Here is a 16,320-nt window from a genome sequence, read left to right as displayed (position 1 = left end):
TCTTTTTATTTTATATCCCTTAACTGATTATTGTAAGTTTAGTTAGTTTTACTACTTTTGTCTTTTAAGCTTCATGCTTTTTATCTTTTTTGACACAAAACTTAATTTAATAGAAATTTCGTTTGTAGTTCTTACATTCTCAGTATGAGCCAAGCTAGAACCCCCTGCCCCACTCGGAACTGGCCCAGTCCTTGGGGTAGGGGAGAAAGGAGAGAGGGAGGTCAGAGCTCAGGCCTTAGGAGCCCCATTCTTTCTCAGTGCTGGGGGGCTGGTGATGCCACCCTCTTCTCCTACCCCCCTGTGGGATCCAGGAAGGAGAGCAGATGGAATCTTGGGTCTGGGGCTTCTCCTCCATGCCACACCTCACCCTGAGTCCCCAAGTTGGAGGGGAACTAAGGGATCTGGGGAGATAAGGGGACAGCAGAAAGCAAAGATGTCAAATCAAGAAAGATGAAGGTCAGGGGTGAGGGGTGAAGGAGAATCAGAGACAAAACACCAGTTTAAAAAAAAAAAAAAAACTTAAAAAAAAAAAAAGGGAGGGGGAGAACAAAAACAAAATCTACCCCAAATTGGAACCTGCCTGGAAAAAAATGAAAGTTCTCCAGTCTCATAGAGACATTATTTGGTGCAGCCAGCTCTGCGGCAGGAGTACTCGGGCCTCAGTCCAGCACTGGAGGCGGCATGGTGGCCCCTACAGCTCATCCTTGGCCTGGCCAGAGGCAGCATCTTCCTCCTCCTCTTCCTCTTTCTCATCCTCATCCTCCTCATCTTCCTTGTCTGCCTCCTCCTCTTCCTTGTGTTTCTTCTTCTCCTCCTCCTCCTTTAGCCTCTGCTCTTCGTCTTGCTTGTCCTTCATTTGTAATTGATCCACTACTTTTATTATATATTTACCCTTTCCTGTGAGATTTCTACTTTTGCAGGTTTTTCTTAATATTAATTAATGCTATTTCTTTTTATTTTAAAAAAGTCCCTTTAACATTTCTTATAGGGCTGGTTTAGTGTTGGTGAACTCCTTAAACTTTTGCTTATCTGGGAAACTCTTATTCTTTCCTTCCATTCTAAATGATAACCTTTCTGGGTAGAGAATTCTTGGTTGGAAGTTTTTTACTTTCAGCACTTTGAATATGTCATTCCACTCCATTCTGACCTGTAAGGTTTCTGCCAAAAAATCTGATGATAGTCTTTTGGGGTTTCTCTTGTATGTAATGAGTTGTGGTTGTTGTTGTTTCCTTGCTGCTTTTAGAATTCTTTCTTTACCCTTAACTTTTACCATTTTAATTATAATTTAATTATAATGTGTCTTGATGTGTGTCTCTTTGGCTTCATCTTTCTATAAATCTCTGGGCTTCCTGGACCTGGATTTCTGCTTCCCCAGATTAGGGACATTTTCAGACAGTATTCAAAAAAATTTTCTGGACCTTTCTCACTCTCATCTCCTTGTGGGACCCCTATAATGTGAATGTTACTCCATTTGATGTCTGAAATGTCCCTTAAGATACCTTCACTTTTTAATTTTTTTATTGGAGTAAAATTGTTTTACAATGTTGTGTTAGTTTCTGCTGTACAATGAAGTGAATCAGCTATATGTATACTTATATCCCCTCCCTCTTGGCTCTCTCCCACCCCCACCCCCCATCCCACCCATCTAGGTTGTCAGAGAGCACTGACCTGAGCTCCCTGTACTATACAGCAGGTTCCCACTACCTATCTATTTTACACATGGTAGTGTATTTATGTCAAACCTAATCTCCCAATTTGTTCCACCCTCCCCTTCGCCCCTGTGTCCACATGTCCGTTCTCTACGTCTACGTCTCTATTCCTGCCCTACAACTAGGTTCATCTGTACCATTTTACCAGATTCCACATATGTGCATTAGTATACGATATTTATTTTTCTCTTTCTGGCTTACTTCACTCTGTATGACAGACTCTAGGCCCATCCACATCTCTACAAATGACCCAATTTCATTCCTTTTTATGTCTGAGTAATATTCTATTGTATATATGTACCACATCTTCTTTATCCATTCATCTATCGTTGGACATGTAGGTTGTTTCCATGCCCTGGTTATTGTAAATAGTGCTGCAATGAACACTGGGGTGATGCATCCTTTTGAATTACGGTTTTCTCAGGGTATATGCCCAGTAGTGGGATTGTTGGGTCACATGGTAGTTCTATTTTTATTTTTTTAAGGAATCTCCATACTGTTCTCCATAGTGGCAGTATCAATTTACATTCCCACCAACAGTGCAAAAGGGTTCCCTTTTCTCTGTACCCTCTCCAGCATTTATTGTTTATAGATTTTTATGGCCTTCACTCTGACTGGTGTGAGGTGATACATCATTGTAGTTTTGATTTGCATTTCTCTAATAATTAGTGACGTTGAGCATCTTTTCATGTGCCCCTTGGCCATCTGTATGTCTTCTTTGGTGAAATGTCTGTTTATGTCTTCTGCCCATTTTTGGATTAAATTGATTATTTTATTGATATTGAGCTCCATGAGCTGTTTGTATATTTTGGAGATTAATCCTTTGTCCTTTGCTTCATTTGCAAATATTTTCTCCCATTCTGAGGGTTGTCTCTGTGTCTTGTTTATGGTTTCCTTTGCTGTGCAAAAGCTTTTAAGGGTAATTAGGTCCCATTAGTTTATTTTTGTTTTTATTTTCATTACTCTAGGAGGTTGGTCAAAAAAGATCTTGCTGTGGTTTATGTCAAAGAGTGTTCTTCCTATGGTTTCCTCTAAGAGTTTTATAGTGTCTGGTCTTACATTTAGGTCTTTAATCCATTTTAAGTTTATATTTGTGTATAGTGTTAGGTAGTGTTTTAGTTTCATTCTTTTACATGTAGCTGTCCAGTTTTCCCAGCACCACTAATTGAAGATACTGTCTTTTCTCCATTGTATATCCTTGCCTCCTTTGTCATAGATAAGTTAACCATAGGTGCGTGGGTTTATCTCTGGGCTTTCTATCCTGTTCCATTGATCTATATTTCTGTTTTTGTTGCAATACCATACTGTTTTGATTACTGTAGCTTTGTAGTATAGTTTGAAGTCAGGGAGCCTGATTCCTCCAGCCTGTTTTTCTTTCTCAAGATTGCTTTGGCTATTCGGTGTCTTTTGTGTTTCCATACAAATCGTAAAATTTTTTGTTCTACTTCTGTGAAGAATGCTATTGGTAGTTCAATAGGGATTGCACTGAATCTGTAGATTACTTTGGGTAGTATAGTCATTTTCACAATATTGATTCTTCCAATCCAAGAACATGGTATATTTCTCCATCGGTTTATGTCATCTTTGATTTCTTTCATCAGTGTTTTATATATAGTTTTCTGAGTACAAGTCTTTTGCCTCCTTAGGTAGGTTTATTCCTAGGTATTTTATTCTTTTTGTTACTATGGTAAATGGGATTGTTTCCTTAATTTCTCTTTCTGATTTTTCGTTATTAGTGTAGGGGAATGCAAGAGATTTCTATGCATTAACTTTGTATCCTGCAACCGTACCAAATTCTTTGATTAGTTCTAGTAGTTTTCTAGTGGCATCTTTAGGATTTTCTATGTATAGAATCATGTCATCTGCAAACAGTGACAGTTTGACTTATTCTTTTCTGATCTGTATTTATTTTATTTCTTTTTCTTCTCTGATTGCCGTGGCTAGGACTTCCAAAACTATGTTGAATAAGAGTAGTGAGATTGGACACCCTTTTCTTGTTCCTGATCTTAGTTGAAATGCTTTCAGTTTTTCACCATTGAGTATGATGATTGCTGTGGGTTTGTCATATATGGCCTTTATTATGTTGAGGTAGGTTCCCTCTATGCCCATTTTCTGGGGAGTTTTTATCATAAATGGATGTTGAATTTTGTCAAAAGCTTTTTCTGCATCTATTGAGATCATCTGGTATTTATTCCTTAATTTGTTAATATGGTTTATCACATTGATTGACTTGCATATATTGAAGAATCTTTGCATTGCTGGGATAAATCCCACTTGATCATGGTGTACGATCCTTTTAATGTGTTGTTAGATTCTGTTTGCTTGTATTTTGTTCAGGATTTTTGCATCCATGTTCATCAATGATATTGGTCTGTAATTTTCTTTTTTTGTGATATCTTTGTCTGGTTTTGGTAACAGGGTGATGGTGGCCTCATAGAATGAATTTGGGAGTGTTCCTCCCTCTGCAACTTTTTGGAAGAGTTTGAGAAGGATAAGTGTTAGCTCTTCTCTAAATGTTTGATAGAATTCCCCTGTGAATCCATCTGGTTCTGGACTTTTGTTTGTTGGAAGATTTTTAATTACAATTTCAATTTCATTACTTGTGATAGGTCTGTTTATATTTTCTAATTCTTCCTGGTTCAGTCTTGGAAAATTGTACGTTTCCAAGAATTTATCCATTTCTTCGTGGTTGTCCATTTTATTGACATATAGTTGTTTGTAGCAATCTCTTATAATCCTTTGTATTTCTGTGGTGTCAGTGTGATTTCTCCTTTTTCATTTCTAATTTTATTGATTTGCATCCTCTCCCTTTTTTTCTTGATGAGTCTGGCTAAAGGCTTATCATTTTGTTTATCTTCTCAAAGAAGCAACTTTTAGTTTTGTTGACCTTTGTTATTGTTTTCTTCGTTTCTGTTTCATTTATTTCTGCTCTGATCTTTATGATTTCTTTCCTTCCACTGACTTTGGGTTTTCTTTGTTCTCCTTTCTCTAGTTGCTTTAGGTGTAAGGTTTATTTGAGATTTTTCTTGTTTCTTGAGGTGAGATTGAATTGCTATAAACTTCCCTCTTAGGGCTGCTTTTGCTGTGTCCCATAGGCTTTGGGTCTTTGTGTTTTTGTTGTCATTTTTTTTTAATGTATTTTTAAGTTTCTTCTTTGATTTCTTCAGTGATCTCTTGGTTATTTAGTAGTGCACTGTTTAGCCTCCATGTATTTGATTTTTTTTTTTTACAGTTTTTTTTCCTGTAATCGATTTCCAATCTCATAGTTTTGTGGTCAGAAAAGATGCTTGATACGATTTCAATTTTCTTAAATTTTCCAAGGCTTGATTTGTGACCCAAGATGTGATCTTTCCTGGAGAATGTTCGATATGCACTTGAGAACAAAGTGTATTCTGCCACTTTCAGGTGGAATGTTCTATAAATACCAATTAAATCTATCTGGTCTATTGTGTCATTTAAAGCTTGTGTTTCCTTATTTATTTTCTGTTTAGATGATCTGTCCATTGGTGTAAGTGGGGTGTTAAAGTTCCCTACTATTATTGTGTTACTGTTGATTTCCCCTTTTATGATTGTTAGCATTTGCCTTATATATTGAGGTGCTCCTATGTTAGGTGCATAAATATTTATACTTGTTATATCTTCTTCTTGGATTGATCCCTTGATCATTATGTAGTGTCCTTCCTTATCTCTTGTAACAGCCTTTATTTTAAAGTCTGTTTTATCTGATACAAGTATTGCTACTCCCACTTTCTTTTGATTTCCATTTGCATGGAATATCTTTTTCCATCCCTTTGCTTTCAGTCTGTATGTGTCCTTAGGTGTGAAGTGGGTCTCTTGTAGACAGCATATATATGGGTCTTGTTTTTGTATCCATTCAGTCAGCCTGTGTCTTTTGGTTGGAACATTTAATCCATTTACATTCAAGGTTATTATCAATATGTATGTTCCCATTACCATTTTCTTAATTGTTTTGGGTTTGTTTTTGTGGGTCTTTTTCTTCTCTTGTGTTTCCTGCCTAGAGAAGTTCCTTTAACATTTGTTGTAGAGCTAGTTTGGTGATGCTGAATTCTCTTAGCTTTTGCTTGTCTGAAAAGCTTTTGATTTCTCTGTTGAATCTGAATGAGATCCTTGCTGGGTAGAGTAATCTCGGTTGTAGGTTTTTTTCTTTTATCACTTTAAATATGTCCTGCTACTCCCTTCTGGTCTGCAGAGTTTCTGCTGAAAAATCAACTGATAACCTTATGGGGATGCCTTTGTATGTTATTTTTTCCTTTTCCCTTGCTGCTTTTAATATTTTTTCTTTGAATTTAATTTTTGTTAGTTTCATTAATATGTGTCTTGGTGTGTTTCTCCTGGGGTTTATTCTGTATGGCCCTCTCTGTGCTTCCTGGGCTTGGGTGACTCTTTCCTTTCCAATGTTAGGGACGTTTTCCACTATAATCTTTTCAAATATGTTCTCAGACCTTTTCTTTTTCTCTTCTTCTTCTGGGACCCCTATAATTCAAATGGTGGTGCATTTAGTGTTGTCCCAGAAGTCTCTGAGATTGTCTTCAATTCTTGTCATTCTTTTTTCTTTATTCTGCTTCTCAGCAGTTATTTCCACCATTCTTCTTCCAGCTCACTTATTTGTTCTTCTGCTTCAGTTATTCTGTTACTGATTCCTTCTAGTGTATTTTTCATTTCAGTTATTATATTGTTCATCTCTGTTTGTTTGTTCTTTTGTTCTTCTAGATCTTTGTTAAACATTTCTTGTATTTTCTCAATTTGTACCTCCATTCTTTTTCCGAGATTCTGGATCATTTTTACTATCATTACTCTGAATCCTTTTTCAGGTAGCTTACCTATTTTCTCTTCATTTATTTGGTCTTTTAGTTTTTCACCTTGCTCTTTCATCTGTGACATATTTTTTTGTTGTTCCACTTTTTTTTTTTTTCTGATGGGTGGTATTGTGTTCCTGTCTTACTGGTTGTTTGGCCTGAGGCTTCCAGCACTGGAATTTGTAGGCTTTTGTGTAGAGATGGGTCTTGGTGCCAAGATGAGGACCTCTGGGAGACCTCACTCTGATGAATATTCCCTGGGGTCTGAGGTTCTCTGTTAGTCCAGTGGTTTGGACTCGGAGCTCCCACCGCAGGAGCTCTGGCCTGACCCCTGGCTCATGAACCAAGATCCTGAAAGCCGCAGGATCAGTTCAGTTATACTTCTGTTTGGTATTTTCTTATATTTTCTATCTCTGTGTTGAAGTTCTCACTGTTTTCATACATTTTTCTCCCAAGTTCAGTGAACATCTTTATGACCATTATTTTATTTTATTTTATCATGTTTTTGGAGTATAATTGCTTTATTGGAGCATAACTGCTTTACAATGTTGTGTTAGTTAGTTTCTGCTGTATAACAAAGTGAATCAGCTATACATATACATATATCCCCATATCCCCTCCCTCTTGCATCTCCCTCCCACCCTCCCTATCCCACCCCTCTAGGTGGTCACAAAGCACTGAGCTGATCTCCCTGTGCTATGCAGCTGCTTCACACTAGCTATCTGTTTTACATTTGATAGTGTGTATATGTCAATGTTACTCTCTCACTTCATCCCAGCTTACTCTTCCCCCTCCCTGTGTCCTCAAATCCATTTTTTACATCTGCATGACCATTATTTTAAATTGTTTATCAGGTAGGCTGCTTATCTCTGTTTCTTCAGTTCTTTTTCTGAGGTTTTGGACTTTTTCTTTTGATTAGAACATTTTCCTCTGACTCCTCATTTTGCCTAATTCTCTGTGTTTGTTTCTGTGTATTAGGTAAATCATCTACGTCTCCCATTCTTGATGGAGTGGCCTTATGTAGGAGATGTCTTGGGGAGCTCAGAAGCACAATTCCCCCTGACCACCAGAGCCAGGTGCTCAAAGGGTGTCCCCTATGTAGACCGTATGTGCACTATCTAGTTGTGGCCAGGCCATGGCTGTTGCTATGGCATGCTGACGGGTGCAGCTGGCTCCCAGAATGGCAGCAGAGCCTAGATGTGGCAGCTGCTGTGTGCTGGCGTGTTGGGCTGACACTCAAATGGCTGTGGGGTCTTGCCACAGTGGCTGCTGGGTGCTGGAGGGAAGGTTATTGCCCAGCCTGCTGTGAGGCCCAGCTGAGTTTCAGGGGTGAGGTATGCCCAGTGGAACTGACAGATTAGATGGAAATTTCCAACATTGGGCCCTCCAGCACCTCCAATACCTCCAGTATTAGCAAGGTAGCCTGAGGTCACAAAGATGATTCCCTCAAGCATCTCAGTTCTCAGGGAGCATCCCAACTGGTTCCTGCCTCTCTAGCAGATGCTTCAAGGTAAGTAAGTGGCTCTCCTTCACCTATTGTCCATGAGCTTTTCAATCTGGTATTTTTGGGCTGGTTTTCAGGTCAAGTGAGCCTACACACAAGCCTCTACCAGTGGATTTTTTGTTCTCCTTAGTTCTATAGTTTTCCTAGACATATTCCTCATTGATTTTCAAAACCAGGTGTTTTGGGGCCTCATCTCCCCTGTGCATTATTTAAGGGTTGGGACCCCTGATGTGGAGCCCAAATCCCTCATTCTTCAGAGAGAGGATCTGTATCTTTACGATCCTTCTGATTGTGGATCACCACATCTGGGGTGTGGTCTTTTTCCTTGGTATGATCATGTCTCTGTATCTGTGTTTCTCCTATCCATCTCAGTGCTGTCCTTTTACCCTTTGTTGTGGAGACTCTGTTCATTCAATTTTCAAACCTTTTTCAGAGGGAATTATTCCATATGTAGTTGTAGATTTGTTGTGTTCGTGGGAGGAGGTGACTTCAGGAACTTCCTATGCTGCCATCTGTAGCTCTCTCGTAGATCTTTTTTTGTGAACTTTCTGTTCACATCTCACCAATATTTATTTGTGTTACTTCTTACTATTGAGTTACAGGAGTTTTATTATTCTGGGTTCAAGTTATTTTCCAGATACATGTATTGAAAATATTTTTCCCAGTTTGCCTTTTGTTTTCTTTCTTTGAAAAGCAGGTTTTAACTTTATAAAGTCCAATTTATCGATTTTTTTCTTTTACAGCTAATAAAATTAATATTTTGTATGAAATTAGGAAAAAGTATTTATCTATTTTTAACACTCTAAATAATCTAACGTTTACAATTGACCAAGTTCTATATGATAATGAGCAAAGGACAAAGCAAGCAAGCAAGCAATCAAGCAAGCAAACAAACTTTTCTTTCAAAAGCTTAACTACAAAGCAACTTAATGCAAAAAGTCTGAGGTTTAGTAAAAGGATCAGAGGTCGTAATTAATCATTTTCCAAAGCAGAATATAGAACAATAATATCCACCTGTTGTATACATGTTGCCATGCACTTATAGTCTTGAAAAGGACTCTCTTGTTTAGCTTTCTTGTTTAGCTTTTTCTTCTGCCTATTGACTCCCTTAAAGGAGGGAATTTGGAACCCATTCTGCTCCCAGAGTCTGTTTCCTTGTGACTGATGCTATAGAATAACAAAGTAGCTACAGGTTTTGTTTGTATTTATTTGAAAATACAATTGAATGGCAGTTTTGCAAATAATGTAGAAACATATAGAAACGTGGTCTTCTACCTCTTTCATGTTGGACAAAAGCATGGTGCTCATCTAGGCCTTGCTACTGCATAGACTGATTAAGGACAGACAGTGTAATGGATGCCACAAGTTCCGCTGGCTATAAACATCATCAGTTTTCTGCAGAAGCTGAAAGCTCTCCATTAGTGAGTGGACAGGACACTTCCCTTGGGTTAGAACTCAGCTTTCTTTGACTTTCAGCAAATAAATTACCTTTTCTGAGGCTCTGGATTTTCCTTTTTAAAGTAGGGATGCTACCTTACATGGTTGTTATAATCATTAAATGATATTACACTTGTGGGAACATCTAAGACAGCACCCTGTGTTATCTAACAGGGAAGGTACTCAATAGAGTATGTTTAATCTGAATGAGTTGCATATTCAAGGTTGCTATTTAAACCAAAGGATTCTATTAAGTTACCACAGGCCATTAGCACCTTATTTCAAGGTAGCTTTTCAGATTTGCCTGTTTTCTAGCAAAGACCTCACGGGAATGCACCACTAGACAGTCATTTTTGAGCAGGGGAAAAATGTCATATCCAAGAATGAAGAAGAAAATGTCAAAGACATAGGTATTTCCCAAAGTGGTTTTCATTTCTCGAGTGGGGTTTCACCTTTTGACTGAGGTTTCACACTAGGGTAGCCAGAGTGGATTATGTTGACTGGGTGCCCTGGGAGGGAGAAAAGAAAGCCATAAAGGGCACAGTAAATAGAAGGAAGCAGAATGCAAGATTACCAAGTCAGTGTTTTCTTATTTGACATTTAGCCCTTATCTTAAATCATTTATTATTTCAACAAATCTTTTTCAAATCACAGTGGACCTAACATTCTGCCAGATACTATAGATAATTCAAAAACCAGTACCCATATTCTCCAATAAGTAAACCATATAGGTATAAAGTAGTGATTCAAGGCCAAAATTATTGGCACAGACTGTGGTGGTTAAATATCCTTCTAGTGGTATCAAGGTAGGGATTGTAGTGGAGTCATCATGGGGATTAGAACATATGCTTATGTCATAACAAACTTGTGCCAAGAGCTATCTGTGATTCACCTTCCACCATCAATGGTCTCCTCACTGCCAGCCAGCAGTCAAAACCTAATTTCTGCCTATGTTACAGGACCACTCCTAGACTGGGTTCCCCAGAAAGAAACATGGAGACAGAGTTTGGCATCAAGATATGCATTAGGGATGAACACCTATAAAGGAAGTATAAAGGAGCAGGATTAGGGAGAGAAATTTGAATGTGGTAGGGAGCCCAAGAGCTAGGATTGCTCATCAGTCATCCTGCAGGGGGGTGAACTAGCTGGGACTTTGTTTTTGCTTTCCTCAGTTATAGATGTGGGCCACTCTTATAAGGATGTGAGGTCAGGCAAGGCAACTCTCTGCAGCTGAAACAGACTCTGAAGGAGCTGACACTGAAGATTGTTACAGATAACATTGCCCACAGCTGGGCAGCAAATCATTCCTTCAAGGGGGATCTGGACAATGTATCTCCAAGTCTACCACAAGACCTGAGCCAAGATGGATACCATGAGGTGTTTTAGATAGATAGATTGATAGATGTATTCAGACACACACACACACACACACACACACACAAGGGGAGCGAGAGAGAGAAGAAGGAAGAAGGGGAAGAATTATGAAACAGAATTAGTATTTTCTATAAATTAAAAAGGCAAATTAATTTGTGAAGATCAAGGATGGCGTGGCTGGATATTTGAAGAAGATGGAGCATTTGGAAATATCAACTGGGAGGAATGTTTTAAGTCTTCTGACAGAATTTTTAAATTGCCCTACAGTTCAGGTGAAGTTTATAGTGTAAATTTGCGGAAGACAAATCCTGTAAGATTTTGAATCTTTATTGCATGGTCTCAGATTGACAAGAGTAGCTCCAGAGAACATAGTGGGTGTATACAGTTTGGGGTTGGCATGATGGACTTGGCAAAATGCCAAATGGATAAAGGCATCTAGGATGATGGGGGCAATGTTATAATAGCTGACTATGGAGCCCAAGCTGAGTGAAGCATCCAGAGGAGTTAGAAGGGCTCCTAGGTGTTGGTGTTGTAGAAAGAATAATAAGTAATTGAAGCTAGCATAAGGATAGAAGAGGACTTTTAGTTCTTGTGAGTGAATGAAAGAGAGACTAGATGAAGAGGTTGCAATAGAGAAATGAAAGGACCAATTTGAGATCTTGGTTGGGAAATTTCTCATGAAGAGACTCAGGATGTAGCTATGCAGGTAGAAAGTTGGCATGGACTGGAAATGAAGGCTCCTAAAGTCATATAAGGCAGGTGAATGTGAGGTCAACAAGTTGTCATCATCCTTGCCATTAAGAAGATTTTAGTAAAGGCTGGAATAATCAGATTTGAATGTTAGGTGCTGCATAGGGCAAGGTAATAGTTACCGTGTCCAGTCACTAGGAATTTATCATCAGAAACCCCAGAAAGGAGGTGAAAACCAATTTCCCCATTCCTGAAGAAAAGTCCTCACTTGCTTTTTCCAAACTGAGAGGAAACAGCAGAATGTTTTGGTGAAAAGTATTAGGTCTAAAATGCAAAAATATGTTGAAATCTACTTTAGTGAATTGAGGGTCAGAACACACTTTTTAAAAAACACACATTGAATGGCCTCTTCTTTCACTTTCTGCCACAGTGTCTGCTAGGCAAGGAAAATGACTCATTAATACATTTAATGCCAGAGGCCTGACTCATTCAGAAATCTCTTAACAACGACGTCACCAATCTTACTATACTTTAGCTAATGATATTCTGCAGCTCAGTCTGTCAGAATTATGCCTCACACGTGGGTAATGGGTTTTATAGCTTGTACCAGAAGTAGGCTAGTAGTATTAATTTCTATTTTAATGATGTAGAAGTTGAGTTAAGTGAATCACCTTAGGCTAGACATTGAACAGAGGCTGAAACTGTACTTCTTCTTACCATCAAAATTAGCAAAGTGTCCACAGCAAAACACTGACTTCTAGAGCAGACACTTCAGGTATTGTTTGAGGTCTAAACCCAGTGACTGCACAGAAAAAACTGCTACCACATTTGAAGAAGTGACAACATGTCTACTAATGAGCAAGTCGAGGGCAGGAATAATTTTTTATCCAACTTTCTATTTCCTGGGCCTAGCACAGAGCTTGGTAATAAGTATTCAAAAAACATGTCAAATGAATGAAGGAAATATCTTAAATATCAATTTTGTGATTACTGTCTTTCCTGAGAGGACTATAATAAAATGCATGCTTTGTCTCTGAGACAAACTTTGTAGTTCTCAGCAGTGAATTGTACTCAAGTGCAAGTATCAAAGAAAAAGATCTATTGCATTACAGAATTTTCTGTCTCCTTGGTCTTACTCTTTTGATCAGAGTTTGATGCTAATACACATGCAGTCCTGAGCCAGAGGTAGAGAAGGAGCACATGATTCCAAACAGACCTCCAGCTTTCTGGGCTTAGGGTCTCCAAAGCCTTATAATTTTTAATTTTATCATCTGAAACTTAGAAATTTCCATTGCATTTTCTGTGCTCATGAAGTAGAGAATGTAGTGACTCTCAGAGAAGTCAAATCCAATCAATAAATATTTACTGACATCTACAAGAGAGTCATTTGGGGGTTACAGTATGGAAGATATTAGCTTTCTCTCAAGCTGTTTGCCATCTACTTGGGGAGAAAAGATATAAAAAATATGAAAAGGTGACAATAAAAAGGATAAATAGTCAATTCAAGATAATGAACATTGTCACAGGACAGCCTGTGACTATGCAGCATTCATCTTCCCCTTCTTGATTCCTACCAGCAGCTCAACTTTATTCAAGTATCCACTCATCCCAGGTGCCAGAGGGGAAGATGACCTTCTCCCCAGACCCGGTTTAGGTCCTAATTAGTAAAGACAATTAACATGTGACATTCCCTGTGCTACTGTTATTGGTCCAACAGTGGACATGTGACCAACGCTGGCTCAAGCCAACTGAGGGAAACTGATCGCCACTGCTGGGGTAGAGGGTTCCCATTCTCTGCCACTAGATGTGAGCAAAGAAGAGAGTGTAGCCCCAGCTGCATTTGGCAGCCCTCTTATGACCACGAAGAAACCAGACATGGGATGGCAGAGTGGAGAAAATTTGGGTCTCCAATGATGTATTTGAGTCCCTGAATCAACCTCGGAGCCTCTCTTAACTCAAGGCTTCCTGCTACATGAGATAATAAATCTCCTTATTGCTTAAGCTGGCTTGGTGGGGGATTTGTTTCCAAAAGGATCTCAAGGAGACAATGACCAATTGCCAAATGTGTGGGCAGATAATAATTACTGTGAGAGTTCAGAATGGGGAGAGTTCACATCAGGCCAGAGTGGTCAGGACAGTATTCAGAGAAACAGAGCCTTTAAAAATGAATAGAATTGTACAGAAGGAGAGGCCAGAGAAAGACCTTCCAGGCAAAAAGCAGGAGATGAAAGGAATTTGAAGAGCAATAAAGGAATAGAGGCTGCAAAGTGAGAAAGGAAAGGTCAGATCAGACTTTAGAAGACCTTGAAGATCAAGTTAAAGTACCAGGGACTCTGATATTTAGGCACCAAGGCTACAATAAAGATTTTTAAACAAGCAAATTGTCCCTGCCTGAGCATTTGAAATCAGGTCCACCTACCACCACATTATACTCCTGCTGGTCCATAAAAACAGTTTCAGACATTCATGGGTGTTTTAAGCAAATGGCCCACCGCACCCCACCGCCCCTTCACCTTGACCTGCCTATACTTTGGTCTCATTTCTCTGGCTCCACACTTGTGGCTCTGAGATTCTGACTTTGATCCTATGCCTTTGACCTCTGCAGATTAATCTTTCATCCTGTTCACTCCATCATTTAGTCTTTGTTTCTTCTGTCTCATGAACTCTGGGGTACTGTGCCTTCTGCATTGGCGCCCCACTGTGTTCTTGTGGGATGCTGTACTTCCTCCCAGACCAATCTCCAACTCAGGTACTCAGGAGAGAAGAAGAGGGGGGAAGATTCAGGTAGAAATGACAGTGCAGAAGTGAGCCGGACATGGTTGTGCCCATGGTTAGAACCAAGATTGTTTTAAGGGAACTCATGAGGATTTAATATATATGCTATACAAATAGCTCTTAGAAGTTGACAAGAAAGAGACAAGCAACCCAGTAAAAAAATGAGTAAATGGCTAACCGACCTGAAAGTGTGCTTGAATTTCTTAAAATGATGGGAGTGCAAATTAAAGAAAAAATGCAATATCACTTTACTAATACCTATTACTTTGGCAAAAGTAAAAAAGAGCTCTACTACCTACTGCTGGTGGGAATGTATGGAAAAGTGCACTCATACATTACTGCAGGAAATATGAAGACTTACAGCCTTATTGGTGAGGGCAAAATGGCAGCATCTTAAAATTAAAATTACATGTAGACTCAAATCCAGCAATCCGTTCCTGTTTTAATCTCATAGAAATAAAAGCAGCAATACAAAACACATAAGTACACATAAATACATATTTCAGTGCTATTTGTATGAGGGGGAAAATACTGGAACAAAGAGAATATTCATGAAATGAAGAGGAACTGAGTAAATTATAGAATATTATACAGCCATTACAGTCAATTAGTGCTCTGCCGGTTGACATGGACAGAATTACATGAGGAATAATAATGGCCCTGATTTATCTGGTGCTTACTAAATGCTAGGCACAGTTCTAAGTGCTTCACATGTATGAACTCATTGATCCTCATAATAACCCTATGAACTAGGTATTATCATAGAGAAGTTGAGTAACTTGTCACAGTTAGTGACAGTAAGTGGCAGAGCTGACATTTGAACCCCTAGGGGTGCAGAGCTGCTGAAATGAGTGGAGTAGGGAGAATAAGAGGGGAAATACAAGATTAAAAAAGGAAAAGAAACACGTCAGACTTTAAAAAAAAAAACCCAAACAGCAGGTATGACATAATAGCATTCATGCATTATAAAACCATATAGTTGTGTGTATAAAGAAACTTGACTTTTTAAAAATGAGAAGTCATGTAATCATAGAACCTTATGGTTGGATGGGGAATATAAAAATCATGTAACACAATCACCCATCTGAGGCTTGGAGCACATAGTATCTGTGCTCAGTAGTTGGCAGACATACCAGGATGAGAAACTTAATATATTTTTCACATAGCCCCTATTTTGAGTCTCTGATTTTTATCAACTAGCCCTTGTTCTATCACTTGGATGTCATACAGAATAAGCCTGTTTTCTCTTCCACAAGGGAGCCCACCAAGTGTTTTAGGAAAGGTATTGTATCACTTCTAGGTATTCCCTTTTCCAAGTGCTGAGTTTCTTCACTGAGGCTTCAACATGGTTTTGAGTTTCCATTAAATTGATCATCCCTTTACAAATATAATCTAGTTTCTCTATATCTCTTTTTCAAGGGTGATACTCACAGTTGGACACAACACTATAGGTATGGCTGAGATACGTGATTACCATTCAAGGTTCTGACCCTATGTTGATGTAAGCGAAAATCATTTTAGTTTTTGTGATCACTGAACCATGCTGTTGGTTCTAAATGGGCTTACTGTCAACTAAAACCACTGTCTTCATCACTGCAAAGCTCTCTGACACACACTTTAAGTCAAGAGTTGTTTTTCAGATGCAAGTGACATAATGGAACAATCTTTGTAGAGAGACTGACCTGGTTTGAATCTTGGCTCTATGGTATCCTATGAGACTTCAGGAAAGTCAATTACTTTATCTAATCTCAGTTTCCTCAACAGTAAGTATAAGGATTCCACTAAAGAGTTGCTTTAAGGGTTAGAAATAAGGTATATTGAAGCTAGTCCATATAAGTACACAATTTAAAAATACATTTTTTTAAAACAATTTATTGCCATTAGTAGATTTAGGTCACTGTAATGACATTTGAGGGCCATTTGGGATGGAGATTATAGCCTCTTTATGTTAATCCTTCACCCCTGCTTTCTGTCAGTTGCCACCAGAAATATCTTCTGATTAATCTTCATCCAT

The sequence above is a fragment of the Balaenoptera borealis genome, assembly GCF_965194805.1.
Source record: "Balaenoptera borealis genome assembly, chromosome: 13".
NCBI lineage: Eukaryota > Metazoa > Chordata > Mammalia > Artiodactyla > Balaenopteridae > Balaenoptera > Balaenoptera borealis.
Note: the sequence above shows the minus strand (reverse complement) of the source record.